The sequence below is a fragment of the Cherax quadricarinatus genome, chromosome 62, assembly GCF_038502225.1.
Source record: "Cherax quadricarinatus isolate ZL_2023a chromosome 62, ASM3850222v1, whole genome shotgun sequence".
NCBI lineage: Eukaryota > Metazoa > Arthropoda > Malacostraca > Decapoda > Parastacidae > Cherax > Cherax quadricarinatus.
In genome coordinates this window covers 19,974,153-19,989,152 of record NC_091353.1, presented here as the reverse complement: position 1 = coordinate 19,989,152, position 15,000 = coordinate 19,974,153, and positions in this window count along the sequence as shown.

Genomic DNA, 15,000 nt, shown 5'->3' with positions numbered 1-15,000 from the left:
CTAGAGAGTGCCAGTGACCTAGAGAGTACCAGTGACCCGGAGAGTACCAGTGACCTAGAGAGTACTTCTAACTTAGAAAGTACCACTGACCTAGAGAGCATCACTGACCTAAAGCACACCTGACCTAGACAGTACTACTGACCTAGAGAGTACCAATGACCTAGAGACTACAACTGACCTAAAGAGTACCACTGGCCTAGAGAGTACCAGTGACCTAAAGAGTACCACTGACCTAGAGAGTATCACTGACATAGAGAGTACCACTAACCTAGACAGTACCACTGATCTAGAGAGTACCAGTGACATAGAGAGTAACACTGACCTAGAGAGCACCACTGACGTAGAGAGTACCACTGACCTAGAGAGTATCAGTGACCTAGAGAGTACCAGTGACCTAGAGAGTACCAGTGACTTAGAGAGTACCAGTGACCTAGAGAGTACATAAGAACATAAGAATGGAGGAACACTGCAGAAGGCCTACTGGCCCATGCGAGGCAGGTCCTTATCAAAACGACTACTACCTAAAGCTTCCCTAGAAATAACTCCCGTACCCAATGACAACAATCAAACCCAGCCCCTCCCACTCATATATTTGTCCAGTCTCTTCTTAAAGCTACCCAAGGTCCTAGCCTCTATCACCCCACTTGGAAGACTGTTCCACGCATCTACAACTCTGTTAGAAAACCAGTACTTACCTATGTCCTTTCTAAATCTAAATTTATCCAACTTAAATCCATTATTCCTGGTTCTTACCTGGTTCGACACCCTCAGTACTTTATTAATATCTCCCTTGCTTATGCCCGTCATCCACTTATTCACTTCAATGATATCTTCCCCTGTATGTTCTCTAATGAGTCTATATCCATCCTGTAGTAAGGGGACCAAAACTGAGCAGCATAATCTAAATGAGGCCTCACTAGTGATGTATAGAGCTGTAAAATAACTTTTGGACTTCTGTTACTTATACTTCTTGATATAAATCCAATCTGTTGGCCTTGTTGCGCACACTAAGGCACTGCTGTCTTGGCTTTAGATTTCTGCTTACCATGACTCCCAAGTCTTTTTCACATTCTGTATGATCAAGCTCTACTTCACCTAGATTATAGCTTCGAGGGTTATTTTCATTACCAAGGGCAAGTACCTTACACTTATCAATATTGAACTTCATCTGCCATTTTTCAGACCAAGACATTAATTTGTCCAAATCGTCCTGGAGTTCATTGATATCCTCCTCAGAGTGAATTATACGGCCTATCTTTGTATCATCAGCAAATTTACTCATGTCACTCGTAATCCCTTCATCAAGGTCATTAATGTAAATTATGAACAAGAGAGGGCCTAAAACTGATCCTTGTGGAACGCCACTAGTGATTAATCCCCATTCAGATTTCACTCCATTAATGGTAACTCTCTGCTTTCTATTGGTAAGCCATGCCTCAATCCATGCTAGAACTTTACCTCCTATACCATGAGCTGCCACTTTTTTTAAGAGTCTCTTGTGAGGTACTCTATCGAAGGCTTTACTAAAATCCAAATAAGCAATATCATATTCCTTATCACTGTCAACTGCCTCAAGTGTTCTATTGAAGAACGTCAGTAAGTTTGTCAGGCAGGAACGACCTCTCGTGAATCCATGCTGAGATTCATTTATCAAGTTATGATCTTCAAGGTGACTTCTGATAATGTCAGCTATAATTGATTCTAATAACTTGCCCACTATAGATGTCAGGCTTATTGGACGGTAATTTGAAGGAGTGGACTTATCCCCTGATTTGAATATAGGAACCACATTAGCCATCTTCCACAACTCTGGCACAACACCGGTAAGGATGGACGCATTGAATACACTCATTAATGGCTGACTAAGCTCCATCTTGCATTCCTTAAGTACCCTGGAAAACAACTCATCGGGTCCCAGGGACTTATTTTGCTTCAGTTTGTCTATCTGTTTAATAACCATGTCCCTCATGACAGTAATATTAGTTAACTTAAATTCATCAGGAACTAAATAATTGTTAATTACTGGAATCTCATTTACATCTTCCTCTGTAAAAACTGACAAAAAATAGTCATTAAATAAGGAACACATTTCCAGTTCATTATCCGTCAGCTGTCCATTCCCAGTTTTCAGAGGTCCTACTTTTACCTTCACTTTCGTCCTATACACTTGAAAGAACCCCTTTGGATTAGTCTTTGATTCATTAGCAACACTAATTTCATAGTCACGTTTAGCCTTTCTAATCGCCTTTTTTACTTCTCTTTTAAGCTGAACATATTGGTCAGTAAGGTTAACCCCTCCTCTTCTGATGCGCCTATAAATTCCCCTTTTCTCCCCTAATGGATGCTTTAGCCTCCTGTTAACCCATTTGGGATCGTTATTATTAGACCTAATTTCTCTCTGGGGAATGTATATACTCTGGGCACTGTGTACATTATTAAGAAAACAATCATAAAAGCAGATCCCTTCATATTCATTAGTATGATTATCGTCAATAAAATCATTAGCTAGATAACCCCAATCAAGATTAGACAGATGTTCCCTAAGTCCATTATAATCGGCAGAACGAAAATCAGAGATTTTTACTGTATTATCATTATTCTTGCATTCCCAATTAATGCTAAAAGTTATGGATTTGTGATCACTTGCGCCAAGCTCTTCAGTGATCTCCAGATTATTCACGAGTGTTTCCTTATTTGACAAGACTAGGTCTAGCAAATTATTACCCCTGGTAGGCTCAGTTACGCTCTGTTTCAGAAAACAGTCCTGAACTGTTCCATAAAGTCACTGGACTCTAGATTACCTGTCAAAGAATTCCAGTCAATTTGACTAAAGTTAAAGTCCCCTACTATGACTATGTTACTGTGTCCAGTCTCCCTCTATCGTGATCCAAGCCTGGAGGTCGGTATATTACACCTAGTTTTTTTAGTTTAATATGTTTATTATGCACCCCATACCCATCCTGTGGGCGGTAGTCAAAAGATTACAGAGGTACATAATGGGTCCAGGGACTGGGCCTCAAAGTTTTGATAGCTGAGCAAGTTACAGAGGTAATGAATTCACAATTTACAAAGGTAATGAACTCCAGGTAGGTCTAGTCACAATCATGACAAGTTACAAAGGTATTTACAGATTACAGAGGTACACAATGGGTCCAGGGACCGGGCCTCAAAGTTTTGATGGCTGAACTAGGTACAAGGTAATGAACTCACAAGTTACAAAGATAATTAGTGTTTCTTGACCCTCCACGAACTCTACCCATACAGACTCTGTTACTGCTCCATCTATTTTTATAACTGTTTTTATGCAACAATTAATATTTTCTCGAACATACAATGCAACTCCTCCCCCCCTTCCCATTACATCTATCCACATTGAACAACTTAAATCCCTGAATATTACACTCAGCAGTCATATCCCGACTCTTTAAATCATACCTCGTTTCAGTTAATGTAATGATATCAAAGTTCCCAGCACATGCTACCAAACGTAGTTCATTAATTTTATTTCTTGCACTTCGACTGTTAGCATAAAATACCATCATATGTTTTTTCTTCTGCACATTATTCCTATTCATCTTTGTTTTTACACAATTTCTGAAATTATCATTACCCAGAGTTACTCCATGACAGTTACTATTAAGATTCTTAATATCAGAGCATAAGTCAATATATCCATACTCATTATTTATCATTTCTAAACCCATACCTCTAACTAATCCTAGTTTAAAGTCCTAACAACCCCCTCAACTGAGTTAGCAAGAAAACCCACACCTGCCCTGGATAAGTGAACCCCATCCCTGGCATACATGTCATTTCGGCCATAGAAGTTGTCCCAGTTGTCAATGAATGGTACTGCATTATCCTTTCAGTGTTTATCCAGCCAACAATTAATACCAATTGCTCTGGACAACCATTCATTACCAACACCTCTTCTTGGCAAAATGCCACATATAACGGGGCCCCCCCCCTTCTTCCTAATTATGTCTATAGCTGTCCTGAACTTTCTAACTAAATCCTCACTTCTACGCTTGCCTACATCATTGCCTCCAGCACTGAGGCAAATAATAGGATTGATCCCATTACCGTTCATGATGTTGTCAAGCCGGCTAACAATGTCCTCCATCCCAGCCCCAGGAAAGCAAACCCTCTGTCTCCTACTCCTGTCCTTCAAGCAGAATGCCCTATCCATGTATCTAACCTGGCTATCCCCAACAACAACTATATTCTTACCTTCCTTGTTGTCGTTCGTCGTGACGATCCCAGTAGTCGACTCACATTCGTCGGGTAGCACCGAGAATGCGTTGGAGGTTTCCACAGGAGTTTCCACAGCAGTCTCTTTCTTCTTCATCGTTTCTGGCTTTCCATTCGTCTTCTTGATCGTCAACTTCGTCGTCCCCTGCTGTCCAGCCACTGACCACGATCCCTTCTTGACCTGAGGACTCGAAACAGGAGGACTACTACGAATCCTCTTGTTTTCCTCGGTCAATCGCCGTATCTCTATCTTCGCTGCCCTCAATTCTTCCTTAAGTTGCTGGTAAAGTTGCTCGATGGAGGGCATCTTGGTTCAGTCCACAGGGAGCACACAACACACTTCTTCACAGAGTTAAGTGCAGGTCACCACTGAGTTAAGTGCAGGTCACCACTGAAATTCCATCAGTAATTTTGATAAAAAAGTTTGAAAATCCATGAATTTTAGCAAAAAAATCAGGTTTGTCTGAAAAGTGTTCTAAATGCTCTAAATCGTAGAAATATGCAGTAAAACATGATTTGGCCATATTTTTCGATTTTTTCAATGCTTTTGGTATTTTTAAAAAATATATGAAATGTATGAAATACCTGAAATATATGAAATACCTGAAGGATTGAAAAAATCGAAAAATATAGTAAAATGATGTTTTACTGCATATGTCGACGATTTGGAGCATTTAGAACACTTTTCAGACAAACCTGGTTTTTTTTAGCTGAAATTCATGGATTTTCAAACTTTTTTATCAGAATTACTGATGTAATTTAATTTTATGCTGAAAGTAACTTAAATATGACATTTTAGTGTAGTATTGTGTCAATAAATATTTCAAGTGTGAAAATCCATGTATTTTAGCTAAAAAGTAAATGTTAATTGAAAAGTGCTCTAAATGCCGAAAATCGTCGAAATATGCTGTAAAACATCATTTTACCATTTTTTCGATTTTTTCAATGCTTCAGGTATTTTTAAAAATAGCAAAAGCATTGAAAAAATCGAAAAAAATTGTAAAATGATGTTTTACTGCAAATATCGACGATTTTCAGCATTTAGAGCACTTTTCAATTAAACTTTACTTTTTAGCTAAAATACATGGATTTTCACAAATGAAATATATTTTGAAAAAATACTGCACTAAAATGACATATTTTAGTTACTTTCAGAATAAAATTCAATTCCATCAGTAATTCTGATAAAAAACTGTGAAAAACCATGAATTTTAGCTAAAAAATCAGGTTTGTCTGAAAAGTGTTCTAAATGTTCCAAATCGTCGAAATATGCAGTAAAACATCATTTTACAATATTTTTCGATTTTTTCAATGCTTAAGGTATTTCACATATTTCAGGTATTTCATATATTTCATATATTTTTTAAAAATACCAAAAGAATTGAAAAAATCGAAAAAGATGGCAAAATTATGTTTTACTGCATATTTCGACGAATCAGAGTATTTAGAACACTTTTCAGACAAACCTGATTTTTTATCTAAAATTCATGGATTTTCAAACTTTTTTATCAGAATTTCTGATGCAATTGAAATTTTCGAGCTTTTTCAACATTTTAAAGTATATTACATATTTTTCAAAAAGCCCATAAAATTTCGAAGAAATTCAGAAATGATTGCAGCAAAAAATATTTCACATTTTTTTTTCAGGTATTTTTAAAAATAGCAAAAGTAGTGAAAAAATCGAAAAAAATGGCAAAATGATGTTTTCCTGCATATTTCGACGATTTGGAACATGTAGAGAACTTTTCAAACAAACCTTTGTTTTTAGCTAAAATACATGGATTTTCACACTTGAAATATGTGAAAAAATTACACACAATTTTTTACACTAAATTTCAATTCCATCAGTAATTCTGATAAAAAAGTTTGAAAATTCATTAATTTTAGCTAAAAAATGAGGTTTGTCTGAAAATTTTTCTAAATGCTCTAAATCGACGAAATATGAAGTAAAACATCATTTTGCCATATATCTCGATTTTTTCAATGCTTTTGGTATTTTTAAAAAAAATATATGAAATATGTGAAATACCTGAAATATATGAAATACCTGAAGGATTGAAAAAATCGAAAATTATGGTAAAATGATGTTTTACTGCATATTTCGACGATTTGGAGCATTTAGAACACTTTTCAGACAAACCTGATTTTGTAGCTAAAATTCATGGATTTTCAAACTTTTTTATCAGAATTATTAATGGAATTGAAGTTTTCGAGGCTTTCCAACATTTTCAAGTATATTGCATATTTTTCAAAAAGCCAATAAAATTTCAAAGAAATTCAGAAATAATTTTGAAAATTTCATATATTTTTTAAAAATACCAAAAGCATTGAAAAAATCGATAAATGTGGCAAAATGATGTTATACTGCATATTTCGACGATTTAGAGCATTTAGAACACTTTTCAGACAAACCTGGTTTTTTTTAGCTGAAATTCATGGATTTTCAAACTTTTTTATCAGAATTACTGATGTAATTGAATTTTATGCTGAAAGTAACTTAAATATGACATTTTAGTGTAGTATTGTGTCAATATATATTTCAAGTGTGAAAATCCATGTATTTCAGCTAAAAAGAAACGTTTGTTTGAAAAGTGCTCTAAATGCTCCAAATCGTCGAAATATGCAGTAAAACATCATTTTACCAAATTTTTCGATTTTTTTCAATGCTTTTGCTATTTTTAAAAATACCTGAAGCATTGAAAAAATCGAAAAATATGGTAAAATGATGTTTTGCTGCATATTTCGACGATTTTCAGAATTTAGAGCACTTTTCAAACAAACCTTTGTTTTTAGCTAAAATACATGGATTTTCACACTTGAAATATGTATTGACACAATACTACACTAAAATGTCATATTTAAGTTACTTTCAGCATAAAATGTAATTCCATCAGTAATTCTGATAAAAAAGTTTGAAAATTCATGAATTTTAGCTAAAAAATCAGGTTTGTCTGAAAAGTGTTCTAAATGCTCTAAATCGTCGAAATATGAAGTAAAACATCATTTTGCCATATATCTCGATTTTTTCAATGCTTTTGGTATTTTTAAAAAATACATGAAATACATGAAATAACTGAAATATATGAAATACCTGAAGGATTGAAAAAATCGAAAAATATAGTAAAATGATGTTTTACTGCACATATCGACGATTTGGAGCATTTAGATCACTTTTCAGACAAACCTGATTTTTTGGCTAAAATTCATGGATTTTCAAAGTTTTTTCATCAGAATTACTGATGGAATTTAATTTTATGCTGAAAGTAACTTAAGTATGACATTTTAGTGTAGTATTGTGTCAATAAATATTTCAAGTGTGAAAATCCATGTATTTTAGCTAAAAAGTAAATTTTAATTGAAAAGTGCTCTAAATGCTGAAAATCGTCGAAATATGCAGCAAAAACATCATTTTACCATTTTTTTCGATTTTTTCAATGCTTCAGGTATTTTTAAAAATAGCAAAAGCAATGAAAAAATCGAAAAAAATTGTAAAATGATGTTTTACTGCAAATTTCGACGATTTGCAGCATTTAGAGCACTTTTCAATTAAACTTTACTTTTTAGATAAAATACATGGATTTTCACACATAAAATATATATTGAAAAAATACTACACTAAAATGACATATTTTAGTTACTTTCAGCATAAATTTCAATTCCATCAGTAATTCTGATGAAAAAGTTTAAAAATCCATGAATTTTAGCTAAAAAATCAGGTTTGTCTGAAAATTTTTCTAAATGCTCTAAATCGTCGAAATATGAAGTAAAACATCATTTTGCCATATATCTCGATTTTTTCAATGCTTTTGGTATTTTGAAAAAATATATGAAATACATGAAATACCTGAAATATATGAAATACCTGAAGCATTGAAATAATCGAAAAATATGGTAAAATTATGTTTTACTGCAAATTTCGACGATTTGGAGCATTTAGAACACTTTTCAGACAAACCTGATTTTTTCGAGGCTCAAAATTCATTTTTCAAAAAGGATTTTCAAATTCTGAAATAATTTTTTTCATATATTTTTTAAAAATCAGAATTACTGATGTTATACTGAATTTCGAATTTTAGAACACTTTTGCTGAAAGTAACTTCAGAATTACTGACTTATGTCATTTTAGTTTAGTATTGTGTCAATATATATTTCAAGTGTGAAAATCCATGTATTTTAGCTAAAAAGTAAGGTTTGCTTGAAAAGTGCTCTAAATGCTCCAAATCGTCGAAATATGCATTAAAACATCATTTTACGATATTTTTCGATTTTTTTTCAATGCTTTTGCTATTTTAAAAATACCTGAAGCATTGAAAAAATCGAAAAATATGGTAAAATAATGTTTTACTGCATATTTCGACGATTTTCAGCATTTAGAGCACTTTTCAATTAAACCTTACTTTTTAGCTAAAATACATGGATTTTCACACTTGAAATATTTATTGACACAATACTACCCTAAAATGTCATATTTAAGTTGCTTTCAGTATAAAATTTAATTCCATCAGTAAAATCCATGAATTTTAGGTAAAAAATCAGGTTTGTCTGAAAAGTGTTCTAAATGCTCTAAATCGTCGAAATATGCAGTAAAACATCATTTTACCATATTTTTCGATTTTTTCAATGCTTTTGCTATTTTTAAAAAAAAAATATATGAAATATTCAAAATTATTTCTGAATTTCATCGAAATTCTATGTGTTTTTTGAAATGTATGTAATATACTTTAACATGTAGAAAAGATTCGAAAATTTCAATTCCATCAGTAATTTTGATAAAAAAGTTTGAAAATCCATGAATTTTAGCAAAAAAATCAGGTTTGTCTGAAAAGTGTTCTAAATGCTCTAAATCGTAGAAATATGCAGTAAAACATGATTTGGCCATATTTTTCGATTTTTTCAATGCTTTTGGTATTTTTAAAAAATATATGAAATATATGAAATACCTGAAATATATGAAATACCTGAAGGATTGAAAAAATCGAAAAATATAGTAAAATGATGTTTTACTGCATATGTCGACGATTTGGAGCATTTAGAACACTTTTCAGACAAACCTGGTTTTTTTTAGCTGAAATTCATGGATTTTCAAACTTTTTTATCAGAATTACTGATGTAATTTAATTTTATGCTGAAAGTAACTTAAATATGACATTTTAGTGTAGTATTGTGTCAATAAATATTTCAAGTGTGAAAATCCATGTATTTTAGCTAAAAAGTAAATGTTAATTGAAAAGTGCTCTAAATGCCGAAAATCGTCGAAATATGCTGTAAAACATCATTTTACCATTTTTTCGATTTTTTCAATGCTTCAGGTATTTTTAAAAATAGCAAAAGCATTGAAAAAATCGAAAAAAATTGTAAAATGATGTTTTACTGCAAATATCGACGATTTTCAGCATTTAGAGCACTTTTCAATTAAACTTTACTTTTTAGCTAAAATACATGGATTTTCACAAATGAAATATATTTTGAAAAAATACTGCACTAAAATGACATATTTTAGTTACTTTCAGAATAAAATTCAATTCCATCAGTAATTCTGATAAAAAACTTTGAAAAACCATGAATTTTATCTAAAAAATCAGGTTTGTCTGAAAAGTGTTCTAAATGCTCCAAATCGTCGAAATATGCAGTAAAACATCATTATCAAATATTTCTCGATTTTTTCAATGCTTAAGGTATTTCACATATTTCAGGTATTTCATATATTTCATATATTTTTTAAAAATACCAAAAGAATTGAAAAAATCGAAAAAGATGGCAAAATTATCTTTTACTGCATATTTCGACGAATCAGAGCATTTAGAACACTTTTCAGACAAACCTGATTTTTTATCTAAAATTCATGGATTTTCAAACTTTTTTATCAGAATTTCTGATGCAATTGAAATTTTCGAGCTTTTTCAACATTTTAAAGTATATTACATATTTTTCAAAAAGCCCATAAAATTTCGATGAAATTCAGAAATGATTTTGAATATTTCACATATTTTTTTTAAAAATAGCAAAAGTAGTGAAAAAATCGAAAAAAATGGCAAAATGATGTTTTACTGCATATTTCGACGATTTGGAACATTTAGAGCACTTTTCAAACAAACCTTTGTTTTTAGCTAAATTACATGGATTTTCACACTTGAAATATGTATTGACACAATTTTACACTAAAATGTCAATTCCATCAGTAATTCTGATAAAAAAGTTTGAAAATTCATTAATTTTAGCTAAAAAATGAGGTTTGTCTGAAAATTTTTCTAAATGCTCTAAATCGACGAAATATGAAGTAAAACATCATTTTGCCATATATCTCGATTTTTTCAATGCTTTTGGTATTTTTAAAAAAAATATATGAAATATGTGAAATACCTGAAATATATGAAATACCTGAAGGATTGAAAAAATCGAAAATTATGGTAAAATGATGTTTTACTGCATATTTCGACGATTTGGAGCATTTAGAACACTTTTCAGACAAACCTGATTTTGTAGCTAAAATTCATGGATTTTCAAACTTTTTTATCAGAATTATTAATGGAATTGAAGTTTTCGAGTCTTTCCAACATTTTCAAGTATATTGCATATTTTTCAAAAAGCCAATAAAATTTCAAAGAAATTCAGAAATAATTTTGAAAATTTCATATATTTTTTAAAAATACCAAAAGCATTAAAAAAATCGATAAATGTGGCAAAATGATGTTATACTGCATATTTCGACGATTTAGAGCATTTAGAACAGTTTTCAGACAAACCTGGTTTTTTTTTAGCTGAAATTCATGGATTTTCAAACTTTTTTATCAGAATTACTGATGTAATTGAATTTTATGCTGAAAGTAACTTAAATATGACATTTTAGTGTAGTATTGTGTCAATATATATTTCAAGTGTGAAAATCCATGTATTTCAGCTAAAAAGAAACGTTTGTTTGAAAAGTGCTCTAAATGCTCCAAATCGTCGAAATATGCAGTAAAACATCATTTTACCAAATTTTTCGATTTTTTTCAATGCTTTTGCTATTTTTAAAAATACCTGAAGCATTGAAAAAATCGAAAAATATGGTAAAATGATGTTTTGCTGCATATTTCGACGATTTTCAGAATTTAGAGCACTTTTCAAACAAACCTTTGTTTTTAGCTAAAATACATGGATTTTCACACTTGAAATATGTATTGACACAATACTACACTAAAATGTCATATTTAAGTTACTTTCAGCATAAAATGTAATTCCATCAGTAATTCTGATAAAAAAGTTTGAAAATTCATGAATTTTAGCTAAAAAATCAGGTTTGTCTGAAAAGTGTTCTAAATGCTCTAAATCGTCGAAATATGAAGTAAAACATCATTTTGCCATATATCTCGATTTTTTCAATGCTTTTGGTATTTTTAAAAAATACATGAAATACATGAAATAACTGAAATATATGAAATACCTGAAGGATTGAAAAAATCGAAAAATATAGTAAAATGATGTTTTACTGCACATATCGACGATTTGGAGCATTTAGATCACTTTTCAGACAAACCTGATTTTTTGGCTAAAATTCATGGATTTTCAAAGTTTTTTCATCAGAATTACTGATGGAATTTAATTTTATGCTGAAAGTAACTTAAGTATGACATTTTAGTGTAGTATTGTGTCAATAAATATTTCAAGTGTGAAAATCCATGTATTTTAGCTAAAAAGTAAATTTTAATTGAAAAGTGCTCTAAATGCTGAAAATCGTCGAAATATGCAGCAAAAACATCATTTTACCATTTTTTTCGATTTTTTCAATGCTTCAGGTATTTTTAAAAATAGCAAAAGCAATGAAAAAATCGAAAAAAATTGTAAAATGATGTTTTACTGCAAATTTCGACGATTTGCAGCATTTAGAGCACTTTTCAATTAAACTTTACTTTTTAGATAAAATACATGGATTTTCACACATAAAATATATATTGAAAAAATACTACACTAAAATGACATATTTTAGTTACTTTCAGCATAAATTTCAATTCCATCAGTAATTCTGATAAAAAAGTTTGAAAATTCATTAATTTTAGCTAAAAAATGAGGTTTGTCTGAAAATTTTTCTAAATGCTCTAAATCGACGAAATATGAAGTAAAACATCATTTTGCCATATATCTCGATTTTTTCAATGCTTTTGGTATTTTTAAAAAAAATATATGAAATATGTGAAATACCTGAAATATATGAAATACCTGAAGGATTGAAAAAATCGAAAATTATGGTAAAATGATGTTTTACTGCATATTTCGACGATTTGGAGCATTTAGAACACTTTTCAGACAAACCTGATTTTGTAGCTAAAATTCATGGATTTTCAAACTTTTTTATCAGAATTATTAATGGAATTGAAATTTTCGAGGCTCTTCAACATTTTCAAGTATATTACATATTTTTCAAAAAGGCAATAAAATTTCGAAGAAATTCTGAAATAATTTTGAAAATTTCATATATTTTTTAAAAATACCAAAAGCATTGAAAAAATCGATAAATGTGGCAAAATGATGTTATACTGCATATTTCGACGATTTAGAGCATTTAGAACACTTTTCAGACAAACCTGATTTTTTAGCTAAAAATTCATGGATTTTCAAACTTTTTTATCAGAATTACTGACTTAATTGAATTTTCTGCTGAAAGTAACTTAAATATGTCATTTTAGTTTAGTATTGTGTCAATATATATTTCAAGTGTGAAAATCCATGTATTTTAGCTAAAAAGTAAGGTTTGCTTGAAAAGTGCTCTAAATGCTCCAAATCGTCGAAATATGCATTAAAACATCATTTTACGATATTTTTCGATTTTTTCAATCCTTTTGCTATTTTTAAAAATACCTGAAGCATTGAAAAAAATCGAAAAATATGGTAAAATGATGTTTTACTGCAAATTTCGACGATTTTCAGCATTTAGAGCACTTTTCAATTAAACCTTACTTTTTAGCTAAAATACATGGATTTTCACACTTGAAATATTTATTGACACAATACTACACTAAAATGTCATATTTAAGTTACTTTCAGCATAAAATTAATTCCATCAGTAATTCTGATAAAAAAGTTTGAAAATCCATGAATTTTAGCTAAAAAATCAGGTTTGTCTGAAAAGTGTTCTAAATGCTCTAAATCGTCGAAATATGCAGTAAAACATCATTTTGCCATATTTTTCGATTTTTTCAATGCTTTTGGTATTTTTAAAAAATATATATGAAATACCTGAAATATATGAAATACCTGAAGAATTGAAAAAAATCGAAAAATATAGCAAAATGATGTTTTACTGCATATTTCGACGATTTAGAGCATTTAGAACACTTTTCAGACAAACCTGATTTTTTGATAAAATTCATGGATTTTCAAAGTTTTTTCCACAGAATTACTGATGGAATTGAATTTTATGCTGAAAGTAACTAAAATATGTCATTTTAGTGTAGTATTTTTTCAATATATATTTCATGTGTGAAAATCCATGTATATTAGCTAAAAAGTAAAGTTTAATTGTAAAGTGCATCGTCGAAATATGCAGCAAAAACATCATTTTGAATCGATTTTTTCAATGCTTCAGGTATTTTTAAAAATAGCAAAAGCAATGAAAAAATCGAAAAAAATGTCAAAATGATGTTTTACTGCATATTTCAACGATTTGGTGCATTTAGAGCACATTTCAAACAAACCTTTGTTTTTAGCTAAAATACATGGATTTTCACACTTGAAATATGTATTGACACAATACTACACTAAAATGTCATATTTAAGTTACTTTCAGCATAAAATTCAATTCCATCAGTAATTCTGATAAAAAAGTTTGAAAATTCATGAATTTTAGCTAAAAAATCAGGTTTGTCTGAAAAGTGTTCTAAATGCTCTAAATCGTCGAAATATGAAGTAAAACATCATTTTGCCATATATCTCGATTTTTTCAACTATTTTTTATTTTTAAAAAAAATTTATGAAATATGTGAAATTCCTGAAATATATGAAATACCTGAAGGATTGAAAAAATCGACAATTATGGTAAAATGATGTTTTACTGCATATTTGGCGATTTAGAGAATTTAGAACACTTTTCAGAATAACCTGATTTTATAGCTAAAATTCATTGATTTTCAAACTTTTTTTATCAGAATTATTAATGGAATTGAAATTTTCAAGGCTTTTCAACATTTTAAATTATGTTACATATTTTTCAAAAAGCCAATAAAATTTCGAAGAAATTCAGAAATAATTTTGAAAATTTCATATATTTTTTAAAAATACCAAAAGCATTGAAAAAATCGATAAATGTGGCAAAATGATGTTATACTGTATATTTCGACGATTTAGAGCATTTAGAACACTTTTCAGACAAACCTGGTTTTTTTTTAGCTAAAATTCATGGATTTTCAAACTTTTTTATCAGAATTACTGATGTAATTGAATTTTATGCTGAAAGTAACTTAAATATGACATTTTAGTGTAGTATTGTGTCAATATATATTTCAAGTGTGAAAATCCATGTATTTCAGCTAAAAAGAAAGGTTTGTTTGAAAAGTGCTCTAAATGCTCCAAATCGTCGAAATATGCAGTAAAACATCATTTTACCATATTTTTCGATTTTTTTCAATGCTTTTGCTATTTTTAAAAATACCTGAAGCATTGAAAAAATCGAAAAATATGGTAAAATGATGTTTTACTGCATATTTCGACGATTTGGGGCATTTAGAGCACTTTTCACACAAACCTTTCTTTTTAGCTAAAATACATGGATTTTCA